The sequence below is a fragment of the Mustela erminea genome, chromosome 1, assembly GCF_009829155.1.
Source record: "Mustela erminea isolate mMusErm1 chromosome 1, mMusErm1.Pri, whole genome shotgun sequence".
Classification (NCBI taxonomy): domain Eukaryota; kingdom Metazoa; phylum Chordata; class Mammalia; order Carnivora; family Mustelidae; genus Mustela; species Mustela erminea.
Genome location: NC_045614.1, coordinates 213,518,223 through 213,545,984, shown reverse-complemented (window position 1 = coordinate 213,545,984; position 27,762 = coordinate 213,518,223). Strand labels below are relative to the sequence as shown.

Sequence of the window (27,762 nt, the reverse complement as noted above, 5' to 3'; positions counted from 1 at the left end):
GCGCCTCAGTTTCTCACCTGCAGAAACTGACAAGAACTCTTACCCGTGAAAGGGTAGTGTGAGTTATAATACATAAAGCACCACAATGTTCTGCCTGCTCACACTAATTATTGTATAAAAGCTATTATCATTATGTGTTTGCAAGGAATAAAACATACAAAATATGACTTCACGAAAGGAATTATGTTTAACAAAGATAACAGCAGAAGGTTAACATTTTGGTTATAGAAATTTCTTGTGAGCTATTAAAAAAACATTGCCCACCATACAACAACCTTTATAAACATATACCTCAAAAAGGTTAAAAAGCTGAAAACTCTAAAGATATTTCAGTGTTTGTTCATTTGCACATCAAGCAATTACCGAGAACTTGTTATGTGCTAAACCCTGGATGGGGTGATGGAGATCCAGCAGTGAATAAGACCAACATGGTCCTTGCTTTTGTGTAGTTTATAGTAGAGCAGGAAAGGGAGGTATTAAAGAAATCATTAAGTGAGTTTTTAAAGGTATTCGTGGGAAGAATTATGGAGAGATTCAAGCACGGATGAGAGAATCGAACATGGGGGGTATGATACATCTCAGTCTGGGGTCCCAGGAGGAGACTGAGGTGGAGACACAAAGAATGTGGAGCACTAGGCAGGGAAGGAGGTGGGCTGGAAGTGAGACGAGTGTTCTGGACAGAGGGACACATGGCGTTTGCGAAGGCCCCACGCAGCACAGAGTTCCCACCTTCTAGGAAGTAGGGAAGGACGTCGCATAGGGAGAGTAGACGAGGGTCCTGCAGGAGCTTGGGGCAAAGCCATGCCATGTAGGGCTTGGGGAACTCCTTGAGGACCATCACCCCTGTCCTCGGGGAGCTAGAAGCATCTCAGGATTTTAATCAAGGAAGAGAGGATCAGACTTGTTTTTAAGTCATCATTTCTGGGGCACCCGGGAGGCTCAGCCAGATTAAGCATCTGCCTTCAACTCAGGTCATGATCTCAGGATCCTGGGATCAAGACCCACGCTGGACTCCCTGCTCAGCTGGGGAGCCTGCTTCTCCCTCTGTCTACTATTCCCTCTGCCTGCTGCTCCCTGCCTTATGCTCTTTCTCTCTCTGACAAACAAATAAATAAAATCTTTAAAAAATAAATTCGTTTCTGACACAATATGCTGAATGAAGTGGAAGGAGACAAGCATCGATGCTGGCAGTCTGGTTGGCCGGTGCTTCGCAACCCAAAAGGGAGGCCCCGATGCACGGACAAGGACCGCGTCCGTGGACTGAGAGCAGCCAGGGGCTCTGAGTCACCCGTTCCAGACAGTAAATAGACGCCTTTAACAGGTGGGGTGGGGGGCAGGTGAGGTCTCCAAAATGGCTTCTGACGTCCTGGCATGAAAATGAGGTGGATGAGATCGGGGTGGGGAGGGGGTTAAAGTGAACATATGGTCTCATAGAACACTGGATCTAACTCTGGAATTTAAAAATCATTATGTCCTCAGATCCCCATGCTGTTGCAACCCTTTGCTATTATATGTGTGCGGAGCTCACTCTGGCACACAATCTCAAGACAGAAGGAGGATCCAGAAGCTCCAGGAGTGAGGTCTGAGGGAGAGCTCTGGGGGATGCAAAAGACAGGTCTAAGCAGAGATAAGACCTGGGGTCTGGGCTGACATTCAAAAGACAGGGCTGGGCAGGAGGACTGCCTTTATGTTGAAGGTGGCAAAGAAAATTTGAAACAGGTAAGAGTTGTGGGAGAAGCAGTCCCAGCCTGAGCCTTGGGCAGCCCGGGTGCCTGGCAAAGTAGGCGACCTGGGAGCCACGGGTCTAAGAAACACAGCTGTTCACTGGTCAGCTCATCAAAGATTTTCAAAGATGTGTCAAGGGTCTATACTGACAAACATGCAGAGATGAATGGCTTCATGAGCAGCTTCTGAGGCCGCCATTTGCCAGAGAGTCTTCTGGTGCCAACTGACAGAATGTTCAAGGTTTAAACTTATTTCTTTAGGCTGTTTGGCCCAGCGACTTTACTTCGAAGAGTTAAGAAGAAGTGTGCATTGGGATTATGTACAAGCACGCCTTCCACGCTAGTGGTAATATTGAAACATTCAAATCAACCTGCATCGCCAATAAGGTAGAAATGATTTTAAATTTATAAAATAGTTATAAGCCAAAATATTCTACAGTCTTTAAAAGCCCCGTCAAAGTGCTTAATGTGTCCAGTTAAAAACAGGTATTTGATCAAGACGGACACACAGTGTTCCATGTTTCCCTCTCTGGGGACGATTACGATAAAATGCCTCTAAAATGTTAATAGCAGTTATCTCTTGAAGGGGAAACAAAATTAGGAAGGTTTTTCAACCACACTTTCCATTTTTATGGAGTTAATCTGAAAATTCAATTTCCCTAGTACAGACCATTCCCAAACATTCCGGATTTTACTGTAATGGAGAAGTACTTACTGTGCCCTACTGAGAAACTTTCCACACACTGCTGTGGCCAAACAGTAGGAAATAACTTACTTTCAGAGACATTTAGAACGTACCACTCCAAGAACCTAGTGTCCATTAAGTGTTCAGGGCTATTATCTCATGTCAACTTAAGGCTTCCTTTAATTGAGTGGATTAGAAGAGTTTGCATCTCACTCAGAAGGTGTGTTGATAAGGCAGGTTTCCTCCCCATTGCCTTTGTTCAGGCAGGTCCCTTTACCCCAAGTTCCTTTTTTTGCACCCTGTGCCTGGCAACCTCCTATTCATCCCTCAAGGCCCAGCTCAAACATCACCTCCTTCAGCTTCTGGGGAGAGTTAGTCTTTCTCCAGAAGAAACTGCCTTTTGCCATTGTTCCCACTTCACGATAACATTTAAGTGTTGCTGTAGTGATGTGTTTGTGACCTCTGTTTCTCCTTAAACCAGGCTCAGTGTTAACTCATCATACACACACACACACACACACACATATATATATGTGTGTTTATGTATATATATATACACACACACATACATATACATATATATGTATATCTATATCTATATATGTTTGAGAGAGAGTGAGAGCTAGAGAGAGAGAGCACACACAGAAAGAGAGGGAGAGAGATAAGCAGGCTCCCCACTAAGCAAGGAACCCGATGTGGGATTCGATCCCGGCCCCCGGGATCATGACCTGAGCCAAAGGCAGACACTTAACCAGCTGAGCCCCCCAGGCGTCCTGTTAATTCATCTTTTAACCCTAAGGCCAACACAAGTTCTGCCACACGGTTAGGGACTTCATGTCTGAGGGAAGAACGGGGCGGACAAAGATGTCAAGCAAGGGCACTCCCAGCTGTCCAGGTTAAGTACCCAATGACTCATTTAAAGATACGTGAACTGATGTTGTAGGTCGGAGGGGAGGCCAGTCCAGAGCGAGATGCCTCAGAAAGGAGAGGGGTACAAACACGCCACTGACTTGGATCACAACCAGAAATGAAGGTTGAAGCTTTCTATTTTGAGTCCTAGCTCAAAGACTATCCTACACGACCCTGCCTAGAAGAGAAAATGTGGTTTATATTTCTGCCACTGATGAAATTGACAAGCATGAGAGGCATCAATATATTTGATTAAGCCTAACGAACTACTGTCTATGGTCCCATGTTCCATGAGGCCCCAAGCACACTGGCTTTCACACACAGAAGACTTTAAGTTCCCTTTCAGCAATAGCTCTCTGTTTGTTTCCTTAGAACGGGAGACTCTGGTATTTTGGGTCTCAGGAAACCAAGAGCAAGGAAGAAATAGAAGGATTCAAATTGAGTTTCCACTTCGGCTTTTCAGTGGTCATATGTTGTGTATATTTTAAAATGTATGTAATATATTACTACAGGGCAAAAAGTCTATGTATCATGCCTGTAGGTCCCAAAATGTCCGTGTGTGTGTGTGTGTGTGTGTGTGTGTGTGTGTGTGTGTGTTCCAATCCTTTGCTTTAGGACAGTGCTTATTAGACTTTGATGTGCAGACAGATTCCCTGGGGCTCCTGTTAAAATGCAGATTCTGATTTAGAAGTTCTGGGTGTGGAGCATAAGAAATAACATGGAGGACATGGGGAGTTAGAGAGGAGAAGGGAGTTGGAGGAAATTGGAAGGGGGGGTGAACCATGAGAGACTATGGACTCTGAAAAACAATCTGAGGGGTTTGAAGTGGCGGGGGGGTGGGAGGTTGGGGTACCAGGTGGTGGGTATTATAGAGGGCACGGAATGCATGGAGCACTGGGTGTGGTGAAAAAATAATGAATACTGTTATACTGAAAATAAATAAATTTATTTAAAAAATAAATAAAATAAAATAAAAATTAAAAAAAAAAAAAGAAGTTCTGGGTGGAGGTCCGAGAATTTGCATTTCTAACAAGCTCCCCAGCCAAGAGGCAGCTGCTACACTTGGGGTTGCAATCAGCATTTTGCAACCACAGTTCCTCATCGGAATGACACAACACAGAACACAGAAAATGATTTCAGGGACTCTGTTCTCTCTCATGGATGGCCATCACCAGCTGTGGGGCCCAGGAAGGCTGATTTCTCTCACATAACTGTGTTGCGAAAGGAGCTTTACCTACGGGAAAGTTCAAGGTCTCTAGCTGACTCCGTTTTTTTAAAAGAGAACATTAAAAGGTATCGTAAGCCAGTCCTGTAGTCAGCAATTCTTTTTCCCGTGTTGGCTTATAACTGGGAAACTCCTTTACAAGAAGCATAGCTAGAAACCAACGTCTTGACCACTTCTAACATCAAAGATCCAGTCGTGCTAGGGGTCAGCCGAAGAAAGTTAAGTCATATACCTGCACCCTGATGAGACCCTCATGCTGAGAGTCAGTGGATTGCAAATACTATTTGTCCAGAGGAAGAGGAGAAAAATATGTATAGTGCTCAATGAATATTTGTGAGTGAAAACACACATAGACTCGTTATTGACAGACAAAATGATATTCTTAATTCACAGAATGTACTTGGCCACTCTCGTTGGTGTCTCCCAGTACAACTTTCAAAAGACTACTTTGGTCTAATTTGAACCACATGACTTAGCCTAATTTCTGAGCCCCCTTGTCCTCTGCAAGAGCAGTTGTGAACCCATTTTCAACTATCTGCATCTTCTATACTGTGCAGCTGGCATCAGGGGAAAGTGACATGTCATTGAGTTAGGACGATGCTTCCTCTGAATCTAGGCCCACATCCCACAAACATAAGGTAGCCCAATGGGACTCAGATTGGAACCCCCCCCCCCATGCCTGGAAGCACATGTTTTGGATTAATAGAGACCGTGGAAAGGATGAAAGAGGAAGTTCTAAGGGGCAATGACATTGGCCACTTGACATGAATCGGCCCCTGAATTACACCTAGTTGGCCAATTCTTTATGTTCTACCTTGGATCTGGCTTCAGCCCTGTTTTCCAAGAGAGAGCCTATTCTCAGAAGGTGGAACTGGGAATGGGACTCTGGTGGCAAAGCCCGGGCAGCGCGTCCTTGTGTTCTCTGTGCGCCATCTCTTGTTTCCTCATGATCACTGGCAAACAACCCTCAGGGAAGGAGAAGGGCCAAATGGCTGTCTTTGGGTTGTGGGAGGGACAAAAAGTTTGGCTAAGGAGAATGACTTGTATCATGCAGCCAAGCTTGGAATACACCTAGTTTGTCTCAGTGTCCTTAAAGCTGCCCCTCTCCCTTCTCACCACTACCACCTTGGTTTGGAGGCACATTCTTTCTTTGGTGACCACAGCAGGCTCAGAATCAGGTCCCTGCCCCCAGCAGCCATCCCTTTAAGGCATTCCCCATGGTACACTCTGGGTGATCTCCCAAAAGCGCTCCTCCACTGCCCAGCTCAGGGTCCTGAGCTACAAACCAAGGCCTGAGCTCCTGACTTTCTGCATGTGGCATGCCTGCCCAGCTGTGCCACTGACCTCTGCCTTGACACCAGCTCCTCTGCAGCCTGCTCAAGCAGGCTGAACGACTCACAGTTGCCCCAGGGGGTTGGTCCTCTATTGACTGATTTGATGCTCCCAAACATGCCAGGCCATCTGCTAAAAAGATCTCTCCCTTTCGTCACCTGCTTTCTCTTATCTACCTTTAAGACACTGTTCATTCTAGGCAGGTGCTTCCCCTGTTCTTACAGTTTGGTGATTTCCCTACATGCTCCCCAGTCAGTCCCTGTGCTTCTGTCTCTTGGAATATTTACCTCAGTAGGGGGGAACCTTGTGCCTCCTTATGTATATCTCATTGCAGTAATACTTATTAAATTACCAGCAACCATGAGCTGAGAACATAGAGGTGACCAGCACTGTGTTGGTAGTTCCTATTCCTTAACTCTAAATGGTGGAGTAACTTTGGAAGAACTCTAGTAAAAATAAGGGGCTCCAATGGTGATGGTATGTGCTATGGTGAGTGTTGTGAATTGTGTAAGAATAATGATTCACAGACCTGTACCCCTGAAGCAAATAATACATTATATGTTAATAAAATTTAAAAAAAAGGGGGGGGACTCACACTCCAGAAAACAGTATGGAGGTTCCTCAAAAAGTTAAAAATTGAGCTACCCTATGACCCAGCAATTGCACTATTGGGTATTTACCCCAAATATACAAAGAGTACTGACCAGAAGGGGCACATGCACCCCAATACCAGCAATGTGCACAATAGCCAACTATGGAAAGAACCCAGATGCCCATTGACAGATGGATGGATAAAGAAGATGTCTAAGAGAATATTATGCAGCCATCAAAAAATGAAATCCTGCCATTTGCAGCAACGTGTATGGAACTAGAGGGTATCATGCTAAGTGAAATAAGTCAATCAGCAAAAGACGATTATGATATGATCTCCCTGATATGGAGAATTTGAGAAACAAGGCAGAGGATCATAGGGGAAGACAGGAAAAAAATGAAACAAGATGAAACCAGAGAGGGAGACAAACCATAAGAGACTCTTAACTCTAGGAAACAAACTGAGGGTTGCTGGAGTGGAGGGAAGGGGCAGTGCTGTGAATTGTGTAAGACTGATGAATCACAGACCTGTACACCTGAAACAAATAATGCATTACATGTTAATAAAAAAATAAATAAATTTTTTAAAAAGTGGTCAAAAAAATTAGGGGCTCAGGTGAGTTAGAAAGTTCACCCAAGGTCACATGACTAGTCAGTAGTGGTGACAGTATTTAAATCCTGGTCTGTCTGACTCAAAATCTGACTCATTATGCATCAGACTCCATTGTCCCTCATTGGAATATAAGCTGTGGTACCTTATATCGATTGTTCTTATGCCAAGGTTCCAGCAGGGGCTTAATGTGGATGGATGGATGGATGGATGGATGGATCATGGAAGCAAAGGCAGCTTAGAGTCCGGCAGTGCTAGAAGAAGCAGCCGTGGGTCTCAAAATGAAGGCTCTTATGTATTGGTGTATTGATGAATTGAGTGGAGAAGTTACTTTGCCTTGGTCCCCTGTAACACATGCCCCTGCTACTGGAGGAAGACTCAGGAGGGATCCTGCGTAGGAAGTCAGCCTTCCCTGGAAGGGCACCATTCTGAGGTCAGCACCCCCACCTGGAAGCTGCTGCTGCCCTTGTGTCCTTTCTGTGAGTGGCTCCAGAGTCCCCGACGCCTGATGCCAGCCTGCGTCCCTTCCTCCATTCCTTTGTAACCACAACCTAATTGTCTTCCGTTCTACCTCCAGAATAATCCGTTTCCATCCACAGCTCCTCTCACCTTTTAAGCCTTCACTGTCCTCACTGTGTCCCTGCCTCTTTTTTTGCCCGCCCCCTTCACTCTGGCTCCCTCTTAGAGCAGATCTCCCTTTCAAAAATGAGAACATGTCTGTATCATTTCCCTATGTCGGCCCTCAAACTGTTTTTCATTTCTTACATGATAAAGTCTAAGCTTTTTACCCCATGTCTGAGTTTTCCAAGTGAGACTGCATGGCTACCATTTTGGTGACATCTCTGGATGTTCTTGCCTTTGTCCGTGCTTCAGGGATGACGCACTGCTGTCACTTCTTGGCATGCTGCATGCTGTCCCACACCTTTCTACCTGCTGTGTCTTCACAGTGTCTCAGCTGCCTGAGAAGCCCAACCTAGTGAGAGATTCCTCAGCTGAGCCCCCATGGTTCACCCGACTAACTCCTCTCACTGAGGGTTCATTTAAGACCCTGCCTGTCCTTCACCCCTGTAACACATGCTAGCAGTACCTCACCCCAGCATCATGACTTTTTCTTAATGTGTCCATCTCCCCTTATGGATGGTGAGTTCTCCTAGAGCAGGGATTGGGCCGTGTTCATCTTTGTACCCATAGTAACACAATCCCTGACATACAGTGGGAGCTCAAAAAATATCTCTATAAATGAGTCAACAAATGAATCAATAAATGGATTAATAACCAACCTATAAATTAAAGAATGAACAAAGGACAAATATATGACCCAAAACAGGTGAGCAGTTTCAACCCATTTATCAGTACATGTGATGTTTTCTGAATTCCTTCTTTGAAGTGACTTGTAGTTACATATTGTTTCTCTTCTGCGAGAAGTGAGTTCCCACCATGCTACAATTCCCTGGGTTAAGAAACACTTCCTTTTGTCTGTCCTGACTCAGATGTTCCCGGAAGCTGATCTGACCATTTCAGCTTCCTCCGCCAATGACCCTTAATGCTGTGATTCACAGGCATCCTCAAAGAGTACCTGATATGCCTGTTCTCCCCAAGGATGTCCTCTTTTTAGGGAATGATTAATCGTTCCTGTAGTTACTCAAGGGATGAGAGGTTTCCACTAAAGAAATGTAATTACTTCCACATGTGCTTTGGTTCCTCCCTTATTTACCCTGCCCTACCCTACACACATGCACACCACATACACGCACATTCATACATACACACATATACACACATATACAACATTAGCCTGGAAATTGCTGCAGAACCCTCTTTGTCTTCATTAGCTTGGTGGCCATTGTAGCAGATTTCTCAACAATATCTTTAAGAGGCTTAACTTAAAGACTGTCATAAGGACAAAGGAAGGGTAGACAGCCACAGGGTAGGCAGCTGTTTCTGCTAATCTCTTCCAGTTCTTCCCTTTAACCATCAAACCATCACATCTGATCTCTAGGATTTACTTATTAAAACCAAAGAAGCTAAGTATTATTTTGGGCAGACCATTACCCCCTCCTCAGTCATGAGAAATGGGACCTAGTTTCTAATGTTATTCCTATCACTATTTCAAATAAACTCTGGAAAGGATGATTGAGGAAAACTATAAAACTCAAACATAGCCTAGGCTTAAAAATGATGACAAGGGTTTTAAACTCTAGTGAGACAACCTCTCCATCCCAGCACTATTTCCTGGAAGCTGTTATTACTTCCCAATGAGGCTTAATTGCCAGCATGTCATTCACTCACTCACTGACTCACTCACTCAGTCAGTCACCTATTCAGCAAACATTTAACACTATTATAAGAAAATGCAGTCTTATGTCTTGTCCTCGTTCTCAAATCACACCACCTAATGGAGGAGATGACGTAAACATGAATTATTATAACACCACGTGAAATAGAATCCTTTATGGCTAAATGCTATCTTGTGGACACTTACAGACTTCCATCATAAAACTTATGTTACTTACTTGCTCATGTGTTTCTCCTATCCTACAAGACTGTGAGTTGTGTGAAGACGGGGACTTTGTCTTACTCCAATATTGTATGTTCTTATCTAACTCAGTCTCTTTCCAGTTGACATGAATGAATGTAACATGTAGAAAGATACAAAAATGTCCAGGAAAGGATTGATTCTTTCCAACTGAAAGAAGTCTTCATGCATTTTTTATAGGAAGAGGAAGTAGAAGAAAGAGAATTGTCTTTGAGGGGAATTGCCCAGGCTAAAGAATGATGTGGTGGCGAAGTACTTTACTGAGTACATTCATTTGATTGGATCATAAGATATATCAATAATTCTCAACCGTGGCTGCATATAAGAAACTTCTGGGGAAATCTTTAAGTGCCCTGATACCTCGGCTTCCCCACATACCTGTCAAATCAGAATCTCTCATTAGGAGGAGAGAAAAGAGGGACATATTACTTGGAGCCTGAGTTTTGGTACTTTTTCCAAAATTCTCTATTTGCTTCTATGGGTATTGAGGGTTGAGAATCACTGTGGTACCTCAAGAAAGTTAGTATGAGGATAGATTAAAAGCTATCCTGGCAGTAGATTTTGAAAGGCCTTGAAGATCAAATTGAAGAGTTTCAGCAGGTAAAAAGAAGCCAGGTTGATGTAGGAAGACATGTGGAGATGAGGAAAGCAACTGTAGAGAGATTATTCAGGATGCTGTTAAATTCACCAAGCAATGCATGAACTCAAGGGCATCACCACTTTGGCTTACTAACAGGTGAAACCAACATAGACATTAGACGTGAGTGGTGGCAGGGGAACCGGAGCTGACGGGTCTATGTAGTTTGGTCTCTGGAGGAAGGGGAAGACTTACATGAGAAGCAGAGAGCATTGAAAGCAACATTGTGAGGTTGGCTCACATCATGTTTGCAGTGAGGTGCTCCTCTCTAGGAAATAAATTTGGGACTGGTGATGAAGACTTGTAAATGACTGCACAAGGAGCAGAAGTTAACCACATGGGTCAATGAGATCTATATAAAAGAAAAATACCAAAAGCAGAAGGCAGATGAGGACAGAATCTTGGAGACTGACTACATTGAGGAGAAGGAGAGGGACTTTCCAGCAAAGCAGCTGGAGAAAAGGCAGCCCGATGGTTGGACAGCCATGTATGTTCATCAGAGTGGACAACTAAGAAAATAAGATTTCAGGAAAGAGAACATGATCTAGAGGTCAAGGATTTGAGGGTGCACAGGAGACACTGACCCTCTGAGAGGTTAAGTCCTAGAAAGGAGGGGAACACCTGTTTCCCGAAGACAGGGCAGAAAGAGGAAATGTCATACCCACTACACATGTATTTATTGAGCACCTACTATTTTCTAGACTATTCCAGACACACGGGATACCAGTGTACCAACAAAACAGTTATTCTCATGAAGCTTCTGTTCCAGTTGAGGGGAAGGGGAAGAGAAATAGGAAAAGCTGTAGGAAAATATTAAGCAATAGAGGATGAAACTTGATGAACTCTGCTCTTAGTCCAGCGAATGATAGTACGGTCCTTTGGAGTAAGATGAGCAGGGGTGAAGATGTGGAAGGATCTGGGCTGCTTCCCGAGAAGCCAGGAGAAGAGAAAAGAGATGAAGAAAGAATTCAACCAGCCACAGGGTCATGAACCCCTCACACAAGACCTGGTCTCTCGGCTGCACCTGCTGTGACTTTGCAGACGCTGTGCAGCCTGGGAGCCCTGACTGAGTACGGAAGAGGGGAGGTGCCCAGAACCAGGGACTGGCAAGGCCTCCACGGTAAAAGGTTACCGGGCCTTGGGATTACAAATACCACGTTAGAAACATAAACATCTGAAAACCACAGAATGTAAATGCTCAAGGTCACAGCACACTCATCAGCTCGTGGGATCCATACGGTAATTGAGCACATTAAGAAGCCTACTAGCTCTGCTATTGAGTTTTAGAAGGGCTGTAATTTAGTATCGCCAGCTATCAATTAGGCCTGTTTTCCTCATCTGTAAAATGAGAGGGTTGGATGAAATGGTCTCCAAGCTCTCTTCAGCATGGGCAGCGGTGAATATCAGAGCACACGCGAAATTCTGAAACTCATTTACTTCTTTAGCATGTACACTGGATGTGTGACTCTTGGTGCTCAACAGTGCAACTGCAGGGCTAACCCAGCCATGGGATAACTGAGCCCTTGGTCTTATGGGCCATCCTGGTTTTACAAACAAATTGCCCCATGAAAATACACAACCTTGGGGCGCCTGGGTGGCTCAGAGGGGTAAGCCTCTGCCTTCGGCTCAGGTCATGATCTCAGGGTCCTGGGATCGAGTCCCATATCGGGCTCTCTGCTCAGCAGGGAGTCTGCTTCCTCCTCTCTCTCTCTCTGCCTGCCTCTCTGCCTGCTTGTGATCTCTGTCTGTCAAATAAATAAATAAAATCTTAAAAAAAAAATAATAATTAAAAAAAAAAAAGAAAATACACAACCTAAATTCTGGTGGGAGAGATCTCAGGTGTTATGGGTAATTGATAAGTTATTGATAGGACATTGGAATAAACCGACAAGAAAACTATTAGGGATGAATAGGTTCTCATATTTGCAAGCTGGGGGAATAATTTCGTTAATATTGAGGGAAAGGGGGAGACACGGTTTAAAGGACACCAAGAAAGAAAGGAAGAGAGGAGGGAAGAAAGAAAAGAGAGAGATGAAGGGGGGCGGGAGGAAGGAAGAAAGGAAAAGGAAGAAAAGAAAAGGAGCTTTTCGAGTATTGGAATGAATAGCCAAGGATATTACATCAAGTTACATACATGTGAGAACATGGGTTATCTCAGAGATAAGATGAATTTATAGCAATGTATGTAGGCTCTTTCTCACTTCCAAAAATTATGAAGAGCTATTCAGGCCTTAAGTAGGTCCTAAAAACCCAACATAAAATGGAATCACCTGTACAACCAGTAAGGCTAACTAGGATACTAGTAATATTAGATGATTAGATAATCTAATTTAATATTTTGAATAACATCACTTTTCACACGCAATGCCATTTGTGGATAATATGATACATGATATTGAAAGAGATAAACCTAAGGATGTATGCCTGTTCACACAGCTGCATTCTTCCAATACTGTGTTACTAAGATCAAGAGCTTTAGGGCTCAAAACCCAGCACTGATTCTGCAAGTTATTTATTTGCAAATTTGATCTGAATTAAGAGCTAATTGCTATTTTTAGTAGTGTGCTTGATGCATTACTAACAGTTTTATACCCAAAGCTTTTGTTTAAGCAAATAAATTGGGATTTCAATCTTTACAGTATAGGGTACAAGTATTATCCACTCTTTTTCCCAACAAATTTAATGCTGTATTTTATTTGCAATGTCATAGAGTCGTGCTAATACATAGTCAAGCACCAGACATTTCAAAAGTGGAAGTTTTCTTCAAATCTGTAAGATTCATACTAGTGGAAATGAAATAGAATAGAGAGTAGGGAAAAAATCATGCCTGAGGTCAAGCTGAATCATTTTGGTTGGACCTTCCAGAAATTCCCTGGTCTTTTGAGGTTTGGGTGTTTTATTTTTCCCTTCCTCTGTACCACCCTGGGTGAGCAGCAGGAAGCACTCTGGGGGTCTTACCTCGAGCCCAGGTGCTGGAGCCCAGCTCAGCTGAAGGTCCCAGGAATCCACGGTGGTCATGCCAGGACCTGGCTCTGCAGGAAATAATGCTGGGCTTCCGGGAGAGTGTGTACAGTCCAGACCTTGGGCTCCATGCTCATGTGATAGCTGAGAGAATGGGTGGGAACCTGCCCTCTACCCCAGGAGGCAGACGCTGGGCGTTTGAGCAGTCCTCACCCATTTCCATGGTGGATGAACAGCAGGGCTCTGGGGCCACCAGGACTCCCAGCACAGGACTCTGGTTCTTATGAGCAAATGATGGTCCCTTTGTCAAAAAAGGTATCTAGATCTGATTTTTTTTTAATTTATTTTTTATTTTCAGCATAACAGTATTCATTATTTTTGCACCACACCCAGTGCTCCATGCAATCTGATTTTTTTTTTTAGTTATTTGGCAACAGGACTATTAAATAGAACTACCATGTGAAAGGCAGTACGGCATTTTCTCATTCTTCATAGGTGCTGGGTGGGTGGTGGGAGACACTGGAAATTCTTTCTCTCTCTTGAATTATCTCCAGAGTGCTCTGGAACCTTGGAAAATGATCTGACCAAGTATCACATTTTAGGGGACGCCTGGGTGGCTCTGTCAGTTAAGTGTCTGCCTTCGTCTCAGGTCATGATCTCGGGATCCTGGGATGGAGCTCAGTGGGGAGCCTGCTTCTCTCCCACATCTGCCCCTACTCCCTCCACTTGTGCTCTCTCTTTCTCTCAAAAAATAAATACAATTTAAAACAAAACAAAACAAAAAGAATCATAATTTAGTAGCTCTCATAGCTCTTACGGGCCTCCCACTCTGTCAGGAGCCTGATCCTGGGGCTAGGTCACAGGTTTTGTGGTTTGTTTTTAAAACACCAGGCTAAGATTTATCTCCAAAATATTTTTTTATGTTTATGTTATTATAAATGGTATTGCTTTTTCAATTTTAATTTCTGATTGCTGCTGAAATATAGAAATAAAAATGATTTTTTAAAATATTTTATTTATTTGAGAGAGAAAGAGTGCAGACCCCCCACTGAGAGGGGAGCCTGATGCAGGGGCTCGATCCCAGGATCCCGGGATCGTCACCTGAGCCAGAGGCAAACACTTAACGGACTGTGCCACTCAGGTGCCCTTAAAAGTGATTTTTTTCTATGTCAATCTTATATCCACAACCTTGCCAAACTTACTTATTAATTTTAATAGCCTTTTTTTGTTCCATAGGATTTTCTACATAAATGATTGACATTTCTGAATAAAGATAGTTTTTTTCCAATAAAAAACAAAAACAAACAAACAAACAAACAAATACCAGGCTACCATGGGCCTCTTGTGGTGAGTAATTATCTTAAACAAATGGGAACACACTCCCCGACATTGGATGGACCTCATGCACCTTCCTTTTTCGTGACTTCCACATGTGTTTCCACAGAGGTTTCTTCCCTGCCAGTCTGCTCCCATAGCGACCTCTGGACAGGATGTGGACTATCTGCACAGAATAATAATGACCGGGCCTGCAGCGGGGGTGTGGATGACTATATAGTGCGAGCAGTGCGGCACACAGGCTCCCTGCTTTCTGACTAGAAGAACGTCGAGATGGTGTTCAGCTCAGTCCTCAGGGGTTTTCCTTATAGGACCGCCCTTAAGAATGACAGTTCAGGGAAGGGGCTGCTGACAGATGTCAATAGTTGAGGGACAGTAGGAATGGTTCACCTGTGTTAAACCTGTTCTCTCTCTCTGTACATACACATACACACACACTCACACACATACACACACGCTCTGGTCCAATTTATAGATTTTTGTCATCTTCCCTTGATTTTGACAAAACTGGATGAATCACCACATATTCATTGAATGTTATTCCATCGTCAGCTTTGTCCTGTGCACTTTGTTGATAGGGAACAACATGATATCATGGAAAGGTACAGAGTTGGAGCCAGACAGACTTAGGTTCACATCTCAGGTCTTCCGGCATGGCAGTGGGGGGCAAGTCTGCAAAGTCTGAAAGCTAGTGCTGAGGCCTCCTGCCGGGTGCATCCAAAGGACAAGGGAAAACGCCCCGTGGAGTGTACTTGGGCTGGTGGCTTCGGACAAGGATCCAGCCTCCCTGATTCCTTTCAGCATCCTCCTTTCAGAAAAGGGAGATGAAAAAGCTGACCTGTAATAGACTAGGATGACCCAAATGCAGGATGCAAAGCAGGACTCCGAGGAGGGTAGCTGGTTGCCACTTGGTCAAATGTGACAGACCCTGCGTAAGGGACCTGCCATCTGATTGGGGTGAGGGGTGATGCCGGCACTAAACCCATACACACTCAGGGACCCAATATATGGAAAGGTCTTGGTGTCACAGACATAGTCTAGGTCTGGTTCTGCCCAGAGGAAAGGAAATTCGGGGAGTCCAGGTGTGGGGAGACTCCGTGGAAGGGAAAGCCAAGCTGAATGGGCCTTGAAGGAAGGGGGTCGGAGGTGCATAACGAGGCTGGGAGAATAAGGAAAGACGAGCACCTTTGAGGAAAGAGACCACGTGGGCAAAGGCAGTAAGGCGAGGACGAATCCAGAGCAGCTGGACAGGGGAACTTGGTGAGGAGAGGGGAGAGGAGTGTGCAAACTGAGCTCAGTGACGGAGAGTGCTGGCTCACAGGCACCCGTTCAACGCTTAGGACAGTCAGGTTCCACGCCAGCAAGCAAGACCGCTCCTAGCTGCAAACGTCCCCGACTCTCAGGGACACCTGGTGTTTTGGTGCCCAACTTCCTCTGGGTCTCCTTTTCCCTGATTTTAGAGAGCACCGTGGTTTCTTTCCATAACAGACCGTGCAGTATGTACTCAATTTATAGTTTACAGGGATTTCTCACACACCCATGTATGTTTTCCACTGAAGTCTGTACTTTTTCCTAGACCCACCCAAATTCCAGAGCATGGTTCATTCGTATGCCAAGTTCGTCGTATTTCTCTTTGTCACTCTCCTCTCCTCCTAAAACCTAGCAGAAAGTTACCTTTTTAATGTTTCTATGTGTTTTTGATATCAAAAAAAGAAGGATGTCAAAAAATAATTACAAGGGTAATTTCTGATTGAATGTGCATTAAGAACAACCCAGTAAATCAGCTTCTGCCAAATCTAAATCTTGTTCATCCAAGTTTGAGTAGCTATAGGAGTATAATCCCTTTTATAAGTAAAAGAATAATAAAAAAAATCTGTTTGAAGATTTTGTAAGGGTGGTGACCTGGACTTTGGATTCTGAGTCTGGAATCCAGTCTTCTGGATTCTGAGTTCCTTTATAAAGTCAGTTTTTAAAAAAACAGGATTGTATAAACAGGGAATTAAGTCCCTGGGGAGGAAAGTAAGCTTGTGCTGGTCATTTGGAGAATGCTTGTTATCTATTGATTCCTAGAAGACAGAAGAGACTTCCCAACATTTTCACAAAAAGCATCTCATTTAACTCCCCCAAGAATTGCTCCAAGTCTACAGATGAGAGATTGGGAAGTTATGTAACTGGTGGAGGACCACACAGCTCTCCAATCTAGGACTTCTGCCTCCAAATCTACACTTTTCCTCTCTGGCCACCTTAAGGAAAAGCCTGTGTTTATCTTAGACTAGGGCCGGGGGGCGGTAGGGATGCTGAGGAGTCCACATGGGGGGTGGGAACCTTGAACAGAAGCAGAAAGAAACAGCATGCTCAATTGAAGTCTTCCCATGTGCCCCCAACTATGCAAAGACATGGAGGTTCTGAACATCAGTGTGCCTTACCCAAGGGCTCCATGGCTGGGAGTCTGCATGCCCAGAATTCACATCTAGGAATGTTGGCTTCCAAAGTCCAAAGTCTCTTGTCATGAGATCGGCCTGCCTTTCTTAACAACTACCTGCCAGGAGCTTGTTCTCACTCCTCTCCTGTTTCTGTTAGGGCTTTCAGAACTCTTGTCACATGTATATGTTCTCCTATCCAGAAGTTTCCGAAATATTACCCACTGGACTTTTGCTAAGAAAATGAAATTCTCCTATATATATATGTTTAATTCTCCTATATATTTTAATTCTCCTATATATTTTTTAAAATAACTCTCATAAGCTCTTTATGTTTTTTTTTTTTTCAACATAACAGTATTCATTGTTTTTGCACCACACCCAGTGCTCCATGCAATCCATGCCATCTCCAATACCCACCACCTGGTACCCCGACCTCCCACCCCCCGTCCATTCAAACCCCTCAGATTGTTTTTCAGAGTCCATAGTTTTGCTGAACTTTTGTTTAATCACAGCACAGCACCAAGAAACCAGAAGGTAGTCCCAGCAAAACAAACTTTAAGCTATAGGTCCAATGCCAACAGCAGCTAATTGTTCTGAGAGAACTGGCATTGCTTACTCATTCTTTTTCCCTCGTTAGGACTGTCTTTGTCAGATCCTGCTTGTGTTCAAAAGGTCACTGATCTTATGAAAGAATAAACTTGAAAAGTCTTGCTTTAATCACTGCAGTAATTAGCAAATTTGGACACTGCATTATCTTTCCCTTTTTACTGGAAACACAGTCAAGAATGGGCTTGTCATTTATCCAGAGTGTCTGAGGAGAACTGAAGCTTGTAACTTGCAAAAAGCAGGTATCCACCCAGGTGTGAAAGGGCCTGAGTTTCTAGAACCTTCCTTCAGGAGCACATGTAAGCTCCCCTCTGCACTAAGCCTATACTTTTAAATCAAGATAGAGGTGAATTTATTGGCTCACTTATTTGAGTTTCAGGAGGAAAGGGAATGGGCTAGCCACCCTTAGAATGGGGCACGGAGGGAAAGAAACTCACTATCAATGGGCTCTGAAGGAGCCATCCTTCAGGCTTCCAAGGACTCTGATTTGCCAACCAAATGAAAATCTCTGTCCTCTAAATTTTTATCTGCAGTGTGCATTGGGAAGAAGCCATCAAGCCCTCTTCACCATCTTTTCTTTCTGGCACCATCAGACCACCAGCAGCTTCCTTCCCTCAACTTCCAAGCCTGCTTCTCACCTGCTCTGATAAATGAGTCAAGAGCGTGTCAGCAAGAGCCTCTCTAGAAAGCTCCTGCTGTCGGTTGCTCCTTTAGTCCTCTAAGTGCTTCTCTGATGACTCATTCTCTTTGTGCGTGGTAGACTTTCCCTCTTCTCTATCCCAGGCCCCCACCAGTTTTGTTCCCCAAGGTCCGTTGCTCATCCACCTTTATTTCTCTTTATTCTGTCTCTTGTGTCCACCACCTAGCCCTCTGGACCATGCCTGGTTCCATCACGTTAACTGCTGCTGACCAACAGCACTTATTCTGAGATCTACTCTGTGTTTCCAACATCCCCTGGGATACCTTTCCTAGAGACCTGCCCAGAACTGACTTGTCCCAAACATAAATCATATTTTTCATTCTCCTTGAATTAAGTTACTTCTCCTGATTTTTGGTTCCAAACAATGGCATCCTCATTCTACCACCTGTCTGTAAAATCCTTCTCTCCTGCCTAATCTTGTACAAGCCTAGACGTTCTGCCTTCTAATGTAACTTACAAGCACCTTCCTGTCCCTTTCTGCTGTCGCTCTGGGCTCCAGGTCTTCATGTCTTTTACTGGCCTCTCAGAACCACCTGGCAAGTCATGTGGCCTTCACTGCCCGACTGGTGTTCCTAAAGTGTAGCTCAGAGCCCTAAAACCAAAGCTTTCATTGACTCCTCACTGCTTACCAAACTGAACCCCAAACAGTCCTTGGCATCCAGCCTGCCCTTGAGTCTCATCTCTGGAGGCTCACCTTCAAGGGCGCGGTCTCTTGAGGCCAATGACCTTGCTTCAAAGATGGCTTCACGTCTTCTGAAGCAAGTTACATAACCTCTGAGCCCTGCTTTCCTCTTGAAAACAATGTTCATAATAAAGTCTACTGGATAAGATGGACAGTTGTTAAAATTAAAGCAGTTCTATAATCAAGTAGCCTTCAGTGAGCACTCAGCATCATCACCTTGGCTACTGCCAGCACTGAGCCTCCTTCTCTCCCTGGTGCACCTGCCATTCTCTGACTGATGGCTTCTCCTCCCATCCTGACTATCAAAGTCCTGTTCATTCTCCAGTGCTCTCTGGAATGCCCCAGGGCTTTCCTGACTGTCCCAAACTATCTGGTCTTATCTCTTGATTATCTCCAGCTGTTCGGAATCTCTCCTCCCGCAGTTCTCCTGTTCTGCCTGGCACCACAGATGTTCTGCTCTTAGAGTGGTTTTGATTATTCCTCCACCTCTTTCCCACCCACACATCCTCACAGCCGCAGACTGGGGCTCCTTGAGACCGAGGACTGAGTCTTCTCCCTCGGCCATCTAGCCTCCTGCTGAGCAAGCTGCCCGCACACACATGGTGGGTGAAGGGGACTGGGGCTTGAGCCTAACTATGCAAAATCCTGGTCAGATTTGATTAAAAACTCATTAAATATGCATTTCTACCCACTTTAGGGCTAGTATGTCACAGACCGTGTCTTTAGCTATTGAAGACTAAATGAAATGTTCTACAAAAAGCATAGTTTATAGAACATCCCCAGTAGACTGGACTAGACAAGCTAATATATCCATCGTTAAAAAATTCATTTTTGACTATAGATACACTCACACAGCCTTCGACTCTGAAACACTGTGTGTCGGTGTAGACTGCTCCTGGTCAGAGAGAGATGCGTTTGATGATGATCCCAGAAAGGTGGTTCTTGTAAATTTTAGTCCTAGAATGTTTCATCCCTAAAATGGATAATCTTAGGAAACTCTCAACTTAAAATTTAAAACACATTCAGAGCCAAATACCAGTATTGCCCTAGGTAGGCGAACACAAGCCCCGGATCAAACAGCCCTTGAGGGCGACTTGAATGATGTGACGTTAGGGCCTGGTGCCCTGGATTGGCCAAACTGGGGATAAAGATCACTGTCTTCTTCCCCAGAAAATTCCTCCTCTTCTTTCTTTCCCTTGTTTTCATCCTTCAGGTCAGACTTTCGGTCCTCACTCCCACGCCGAAACTATGGAGTTTTATTTCAATTCCCTTCTTTCCTAAATATTTTCCATGGCGCCTATTTTCCATGTATGGGTTTACTCGACTACTTTGTTGTAGGCTCAGTTTGCCCTGTAGAAATGCCTAAAAATGTGTCTCCCTTCCATAACAACCTCACTTAAGCAACTCTAGCAGTCAATCTATCACTGTGTAATGTTCATCAAGGGGGAAAAAAAGTGCACCAGTTTGTAGTTTTCAGATATATGTATCTGGGAAAAGTTTTCTGTTGGCATAAATGCAGGTCACGGTTCAACTGAAGATGTAATTATAGCAAAACCCCATCTGCATGTCAATGCGTGTTGATTCAACAGCATCACCTGAGGGACTGTTTGGGCCAAGCTCTGGGAGTGCCGTGGAAGAATCAGGTCAAATCTCCATTGCCGTGGACTCCCACTTCAGTAGGCGAAAGGGACACATTGATGGGCTCTTGTAATGTGGTGCCAAGTGGGATGAACCAGCTAGTGCGGGGAGGGGAGGGACACCTACACAGGGCCCCTAGCCTAGGTGTGGTGGGTCATAGATGACTTCCTGGTGCTCGAGCCAGACCTGCCTCTAAGCCAGTGGAGGACCTTTGGCCCCATGCTTACAGACAATTAATTTATAGACATAGTGAAGAAAACAAAATCCCAAGAGGGAGAATAGGCATGATCTTTCAAAGGAATTATAAAATGTGGTGCATGGTAAGACTAGACAGAGCAATAGCCTCACTGATTCCCCGGTTCAAATAAGAAGTGTATTTACAACTCACGTTTAATTCTGAGCCGCAAACAAGATTCTGTGGCTGTGGGCTGCGTACATGTAGGTTTTTTTTTTTTTTTTTTTAATACATCAAACCCATAAAAAGCAAGCAGATGATTTACCTGTATTTTTCATTCTCATCTAGTTTTACGTCATGTTGTATTTGTGTGAGGGTATGGGGATGTGCCTTTGCAAAGCCGTGTAAATCCCGAGGAAGTCAGATGGAGGTAGAGTAACAAAGAAGAGAAGAGTCAGTTCATTCTTAGGGGCTGACTACCTGTGGTCATGTTGCAGTCCCGAAAGCAGGCCAGTCACCCGCGGGGACAGCTCAGGTCCCAAAGGTGTAACTCGCAGCCAAGGAGCACGTGAACATCACAACATGTTCTTTCTTGGAACACATGACACCTTGCCCACCCCATACCAATCATAGCCCGGGAAGGTGTCTCCAGTGGGGGTCCACGAGATATTAGTCAGAGGAGTGAAGAGTGGTGGGAAGGAAGCAGGAGGAGGTGGGAGGCAGTTCCGTAGCCCAACATGGTTGTATGACTTGGGACTCAAAGTTAAAGGATGCGTCTGCTGCGACATTTGGCGGAGTTTTCACACACTGATGAGGACTGCAAAGGCCGAGAGGGAGCCACAGACTATGATAGATTCCTATCTGAGTACAAGCTGCTGTGTTTTTTGGCAGGACGGGAGCGACACAGAACCCCTTTCAGGTCTCTTTGTTTGCCGGCGGAACTTCCCAGGGTAGACGATGCTTCAGGAGACCTCCTCCAGCTTTTTGGGTAGGGGAACCACTCCTGCTCCCAGACCCCTGAGCCAGGAAGAAGAGGACCAGCACCTACCAGGTCTCTCCCAGTCCCCAGAGACGGAATCATGGAGGTGCTGAAGGGGCGACCTCAACTCCCCTTACCTCCCAAGGCAGCTTTGGCCGCCTTCGAGAAGCCACGTATCCTGCTCATACAGGCCAGGTGGGTTGTGGTGTCAGAAACTGGACGCTGAGTATCTCTTGGTCGGATTATCCTAGTGTTCTCATGGACAAAATCGAGCCGCATGACGTAATACCCAGCTCCTTTCCTAAGGAATGTTGTTAAGGCCAACATCATGGGCACCTGGGCGGCTCAGTCAGTTAAGCATCTGTCTTCCACTCGGGTTCATGATCCCGGGGTCCTGGCACCCCGTGTCGGGCTCTCTGCTCAGTGGGGAGCGTACGTCTCCCATTGCCTCTCCTCCTGCCACTTGTGTTCTCTCTCTCCCAAATGAACAGATAAAATTAAAAAACTAACAAACAAACAACACACATTACCATGACAGCATTTTTTTTTTCTGGACACTGCTTAGATAGCAAAGTGGGGTATGTTTCATCTTTAATATGGACCTCAGGTAGAAATTACAGATTTGAATTTCATTAAAAAAGACAATATGTTGGAACTAAGGCACCACAGTATTGGGATGTTGTGAACACTGGTCTATACACAAACAGTCTCATTATCAGTGTCGAGGCTAAAGGCACAGCCTTGCTGCATTTGTCACTTGCATATATTTATCTGTCTGTGGTGCGGCTCACTATCTGTTTATATGTAAATTCTTTCCATGGACTTTTGCAAACATAAAGACAGGGCGGGGTTTCATTCCTTAGTATTTGAAGAATTCTAGACAAAGGAACCAAGTGCTCTAGGGTCACATATTTCTCTTCAGTCTCTAGCAGGTATGTGGGGCTGGGGTTTTTAGGAAGAGTACAGATGACATCAAGTTTTGTGATGTTTCAAAGCAAAGGATAAACTTCTCCAATGTGTTCTCAAAGGCAGGAGGAAAGGGAAACTCAGGAAGTAAGAAAGCCAGACTCGGGGAGCTGACCTTTGACAGAGTAGCGTAGGATGGAGCAAGATATCCATCCCACCATATTTGAAGACATAAACATCGCTAAGTGAGAGCGTTATCTGGCCTGGTGGGCATGGATTTTGCAAACATTCGTATGGAGAAATGGTGCAGTTACCCTGCTGCCTGACCTGGAGACACCGTTAACAGAAATGGAGGGAAGAGGCTGTCCCTTGCCAGACACATGGATGTTTCATGGACATTTGATGGGGGCAAACTCTCCAGTCTCTTAGAAGAGAAGCACATTCTCGCTGCCTTTAATATCATGCTCGGTTCTAGGCTCACGACTAGCGCGAGGTTCTGGTTTTAACTGGAGTTAGGGCTTTTCAAATGGAAAACGTGCACCATTAATTCCCATACCCACACAGTCTGCTGAAGGAAAAACAGAACTTTGATAGCATCTTGCCCTTGGGCCTAATTATGGCCTAAAGGTTTGGCCACAGCACAAGGATCTACATTTCACGGCAACCTGCCAGTGAAATGAGAAACATTCTACATATCGCCCAGATCAATTTTCCATATATCACCGATCATTAGATATGTATAAGCACGATGGTATTTTCGCTTATCACTTTCCAGTTACTCAGAGGCCAGCCAGCAGTTAAAATTTACATAAGTGAATACAACCATTCCTTCAAAAGGCAAGTACTGGGCCTTTATTATGTATGACACTGAGTGGATTTATCATGAAGGTAATGAAACCAAGCTTCAGGGAGCCTCACTTATACTCATACAAGCCCTCTCCAAAACCTTGTACCTAATTTTCTAGTCATGCTTTTGCATTCATTTTCCTTAAAGAGTGCCCCCACCCCCAGCTGTATATTTTTCAAGCCCCATATGATCTTGATCAGACTTTGGCGAAGTCCTGGAGAAAACACAAGAATCTCAGTTATCAGCCTGAGACTAGGGCAACTTCGACAGAAATAGGATGTAGATTAAAACCCAAACCTGACTACCGGGCCCTCAAATCAGCTGAGAATTTGATCCATGCTGCTGGAGTCCCCTTCTGAGTCCCCTGTGTATTCCCATGGCCCCACAGTGATCTGTAATCCCAGGGACGTGGTTCCCATGGCCCCACAGTGATCTGTAATCCCAGGGACGTGGTCAGGGGGAGCAGCCAGAAATGCGGATGGGAGGATGAGTGTCCCATGGAGCCTCTGGTGGCTCTTAACCGGCCGATTCCCCGCTGAGCAGAGAGCTTGATGCGGGGCTCGACCCCAAGACCCTGGGATCATGACCTGAGCTGACGGCACACGCTTAACCGACTGAGCCACCCAGGCACCCCAAGGATTTGCTTATTTCCCCCTTTCATCTGAACCAAGTAACACTTACAAAATAAAACTTTTAGATTATACATTATTTTCTCTCATTCTGTGCCCTCATTTCTCCCTTTAAAGGAAGGGAAGGAGGCGACCCTTTTTTCCTTTGGTTGAGGGAAGGTTTGGCATTCCTAGGGCTGCTCATTTCTGGCTCCACAGTTCCCTTTCCCTGTCTATGAAACGAGCACAGGGAAGCTGCTGGCATGACAGCAAGGAGCCAGGGGGTAGGGTCAGATCTGTCCCCTGCCAGGGCACTGCATTCTTGAGGGGCACAGAGCACCGCCCAGTTTGGTTTGCTTTGCTCCTCTGCTACCCACTTCCCAGCTCTGTCACTCTCCATTCTCCAGCTGGACCCACAACCCCACAGCCCAGGGCTCCATGAGACAGAAGTAAAGGGCAGGGGAGAGGGAAGGATGGATGATAACCGCTGCCTGATACGTCTCCTGCATTTACCCACTAACAGGCAACAACCTCTTCTCTGCAAGCCTATAAGCTAACATTAACTCTGGCCAGAGCTCCCAGACTATTTTTGGAATAAACTTACTCTGACTTGAAAGATGAATTAGAACACATTTGGAGACACCCCCATTTCCTCCAGCGTGAGGTGCTTTAATTGTTGCCGGCGGAGAGACGGTGGCTGAAGTACTCATATATTAATGACTGCGGGAAATGATTAGGGAGGTGGATATGTCCTGAGCAGGGGCTCGCCATCTGTGCCCATCATGCCTACGGCTCCATCTGTGGACTGCCGTGCTGGCTCTAAGATTCCGATGCAGCCAACAGGCAAATAGAGTCCACAAACGACTCTGGACTCTGATGTGGGGCATGTGAGGAAGTCAAGAGGATTGCTCAGTCTCTAACCGAGGAGGGGGTGAGGCAGGAAAGGGTATTTCAAGTGTTGACATTCACCGATCACATCTGAAAATGTTTGCCTCTACACAGTCAGTACCACACATTGGTGCTTTTTCTTGTACTGACCATGTTGCTGTCTTTCAGGTATATAATTACACACACACACACACACACACACACACACACACCTCAAAAAAAGAAAGTGCAGCCCTTCCCAGACTTCCTCCACACAAGGGCAGAGCAGGCGTGCACTGAGCCCTGTGTCAAGGAGCCAACAGACCTGCTTTTGTTGGCTTTCATGACGGCTGGTGTGGGAAGCCCAGGGTCTCTCTCTCTCTCTTCCCCCCCAAAAACAAGCTGTCTGCACTGGGTTTAAGCGTGAGGCGAGGAAATTGGGGAAAGAGCACTTTCCGTAAAATGACCACAACTGTTGGTGGAGGAAGGAGTGGTGAGAGGGTGCATGGGCTTTTTACTAAAAATGTGTTTTCCTTAAGCGACCAGAATCACAACATTCAACCACGTCTATTCCTAACAAACCCCCAAAGTACGTAGGCGTCTCCTTAGCTCAGTGAAGACGTGTCAGCTCCGTTATTTGATTAGCATTTCTGAGATGTGATTACCTGATCTGGTTGAACTCTTCTACTTTCTAGCCTTTTCTGAAGATTTGACATGTGACCTCTGGGTGGCTCCCTGCATGGTCATTGATTCTATTCTCAGCTAGAAAAGTAGGAAAACTGCTAAAAAATCAAAACCAAACCAAACAAAAAAAAAATAACAATCCCCCCAAACCCAGGGAAGGAACAGCGGAGGGAGCTGAGCCCGAGGTGAAGTCCTCACTCCGTTCCCCTCTGAGCCTCCCAACCCGGTCCACAGAGGAATGGTGTTTCAACTCGCGGTAGTGGAGGCAGTTGACTCTTTTCTTGGGATTCTTGGGACAACTTTAAATTGAGAAAATTCTTCACCTAAGGCTGTTGTTGATTGTTACATGGCTGTTTAAACATTGACAAGAGAGGACAAAATGGGGTAAGATCTGGGATAACTGTTGATGGTGCTTCTGTGTGTGTGTGTGTGTGTGAGAGAGAGAGAGAGAGAGATTTGGGGGTTTCAAAGAAAGGATTTTACAAATCAGTTGTCATTTTTGTTTTCAAAATTATTCCTTCAGGTAAAAAAAAAAAAAAAAAAGAATGAAAATATTTTCCATTCACAAGACATAAACCTACATGTGTGAACAGAGTGGGATGAATCATTTTGCTCTTTAATTTTCCTGAGTTGAACATTGCATTCGTTGTCAGGGTCCTAACCTGTGACTGTCAGAAGTTGGGAGATCAAGAAACACCTCATTGAAAGACAAATTCTTGTTTCCTTCAGGCGACTAAATGCGGAAGTACAGACAGGAGATAAAAAAAAAAAAAAACAAAAATAGCTAGCTTCATGGAGGCAGCATGGAAATTCCACCCAGAGGAACACTTCTTAGCTGAGAGCCATCTGAACTCACAGGAAATCATGCGCAGGTTCTAAGACACATTATCCACAGGGTGTGAACAAAGGTTCATAATGTTTCCAAAGTCAGAATTGTTTACCTTCCTTCCACCTACCGCGGAAAACTTACGTAACTTTTTTTTTTTTTTTTCCTCGTAAGGAGAGGTAACAGATTTTAAAATATTCCGGTGAGGTTTCGCCTTAAGGCAACCTACACTGACTTCTCCCCGGACAAAGGAAACTGACTGCCAGAAAAAGACCCCAGAACTCTATAATCACTGAAAATCAGTAACAAACTTGCTCTGACAGACACTGTGAGAGAAAAACACTTGCAAGGAGAAGTCGGAGTCATTCCTTCCCTCCACCTAGATCACTTACACCCACAGCAAACAAGACAACATCTGGATATTGTTTCACAGGCAAGAATAAAGCACTTTCCCCCCCATCATTAAGTAAAAAACCCGTTTTCCACATGCAAACAGCACTTGTAAATTTCCCCCAGATAAGCTTGGAAGTTTTGAATGATTTCAGTGAGTTTTAAGAGAATCACCGCTCGCTCATTGCCTGGGAGTAAAGTTTTTCAGAAATCTCTCCAGCCGGCTGAGTGCGACGGTGTTGACCGAGGCGCATACCTCCTACCTGCAGGGACAGATGCACTGGACTCCTGCCTCGATGGGAAGCTATGACCCGGCGAGGAAACGAGCGGTCGATGCAGGTTGTCTTGGGGAAGATAGGTGTTCAGGTTCTCTCAAAGTGAAGAAAAGTCTCTCGCTGCTCGCTGTCAGTCAAAAACAAGTTGGTACAAGTTTGAGTAGGATTTACCTGAAGGAACTGAAGAGAGGAAGAAGGAGATTGGAAGAGATTGAGCCGAGGGAGGAGGGACAAGGAGGGAGGAGGGAGGGGGAGAAGCAGAGGGAGAAAGGGAGAGGGAAAGAGGGCTCCGTGATGTCAGCAGTATGCCTTAAGGAAATCTACAGACCAGCAAAAAATTCTAGTGGACACCCAGTCCTGAGCCCTCTGAACACCTGTAGGAAAGAAAACGAACGTCCTTTTAAAGAAAAGAGCCAGTTAATCTTTGAAAAAACTTTGGCTACTCTTATCAAGCCCTTTTTAAAGGCCCTTTTGCCTAAATAAACCGTAAATAAATAACCAGATGATCTCTTCTAACCAGCTCTCCTATAGCCCATGTTCCCTCCTCTTCCCTCTCCCCACTGCAAATGAATGGTGACAAAAATCCCTGCTTCTTGAGAAAAGCAAAGCAA

The 27,762-nt window shown here is 44.9% G+C and overlaps 1 protein-coding gene across 1 annotated transcript in view; it reads right to left on the bottom strand.

Annotated features, from left to right (window-relative positions):
- The window catches only part of KCNJ15 (potassium inwardly rectifying channel subfamily J member 15), a 42,775-nt gene extending 15,315 nt beyond the window's left edge, over positions 1 to 27,460 (bottom strand). Inside the window, exon 1 of the mRNA XM_032354987.1 lies at positions 27,140 to 27,460. The gene's annotated coding sequence lies outside the window, so the exon portion shown is untranslated. The remainder of the gene's footprint in view (positions 1 to 27,139) is intronic.
- Positions 27,461 to 27,762: the final 302 nt, after the last annotated feature.